This window comes from Myotis brandtii, unplaced genomic scaffold (genome assembly GCF_000412655.1).
Source record: "Myotis brandtii unplaced genomic scaffold, ASM41265v1 scaffold1358, whole genome shotgun sequence".
NCBI lineage: Eukaryota > Metazoa > Chordata > Mammalia > Chiroptera > Vespertilionidae > Myotis > Myotis brandtii.
In genome coordinates this window covers 29,179-30,597 of record NW_005354823.1, presented here as the reverse complement: position 1 = coordinate 30,597, position 1,419 = coordinate 29,179, and the positions used below count along the sequence as shown (strand labels likewise).

Below are 1,419 nucleotides of genomic sequence, written 5' to 3'. Positions count from 1 at the left end.
CAGGTGGTGTAGTTTTTCCTTGAGTTTTTGTGTTTCTTGAAGCTTTGTATTGATGTGTGAATGTTTCACGGAGCAGTCACCTTTTCCTGATTTTAAGGAATGGTTTCAGTGGGGAAATACCTTCACCTGTGGGTGGATGCAAAGGTGCTAGCTGAGTGGGATGAGGCAGTTCCAGCTCCAGGGAAGATGTAGTGTAATAGTCTTTGTAAAGCTCTTTCAGCTGTCATCAGCATCAGCAAAGACTGACTGAAGGTGTCCTCAGTGACCAAGACTGCATGTGTATGAAGCAGCCATGAGATCTGTGAGGCTCTTTAGTGGTAAAGGCTGCTACTGTCCTCTTGATCTCTCTCTTTTTAAAAAATGCTATATCAGTACAGTGAAACTTAATTTCAAGAGACACTGAATGCCATTAGTTTATATATTATTAGTTTATTATAAACAAGACTCATAAATTGTTTATATGATTGAAGATTTCAGAACTTCAATGGAATGGGCAGCTTCAGGTGCTGCCATTTCAATAGTTCTTCATTTCAGTCTACACGCTTTGCAAGAATGTCACCATTTCTAAATAACAAACAATCTTTGTCATCTGGAACTACTTTGGTGCCGCCATATTCTGGAAGAAAACAATGTTATCTTCAACTTTCATGCTAACTGGTTGAATCTCTCCACCCTTTCCTTTGGAGGGCAATCCAACAGCTACTACTGTTGCTTGAAAGACTTTCCTTGAGATTTTTCTGAATGCACAATGCCTACTTTGGTTACAGTTTCCACAGCACTTCTTTCAACTAATACTCAGTCCAAAAGGGGAAGAAACTTTCTAAACATCTGCCCTGCCATGACTCCTGCCTCCACAGTTTGTACTCTGCTGTAATGCTGTGGCTGCAAAGTTTTATCTCCCATGGTGAAAATCATGGCTGAGGGAATCCTTTGAGCCACTTACAGTAGCTGTGTCAATGAAATTTGATGCATGGGTGACCATGGAGTGCCCACAGGGTCAGACTGGATTGGAGGCATACATGAAGCTACTGGAGTGGCTCTTGGTCTGGGGCAGTGTTGGTACTAGTGCCTGTGGTACAGGCACTCACACTGCAGTGTTGGCAATAGTGTATGAGGTAAAGATGCTTGGGAAGCAGCCACACAACCTAGGTACAGAACTCAGGCTCACACAGAGCTACAGAGGCTCTGTGGTCTAAGGCATAGACTCCATTGACTTAGATGAATACATTTGCAGATAAGGTATATGTGGTGAATAAATGAGTCTGCTATGGTAGTACCTTGGGAACCTAAGTTTGGGTACTTGTGGAGAAGCTACGGTCATGAGTTCCAGAGGACAGGTGGATCCACTGAAGCAATGTTCCAGTTTCCATATTGTGAACACTTGCAAATTGGCCACAGATCCAGAGACCAGAGCAGAAG

At 43.0% G+C, this 1,419-nt stretch overlaps 1 pseudogene; it reads right to left on the bottom strand.

The window, feature by feature from the left end:
- Window positions 1-413: 413 nt before the first annotated feature.
- Window positions 414-847, bottom strand: LOC102258773 (annotated as a pseudogene).
- Window positions 848-1,419: the final 572 nt, after the last annotated feature.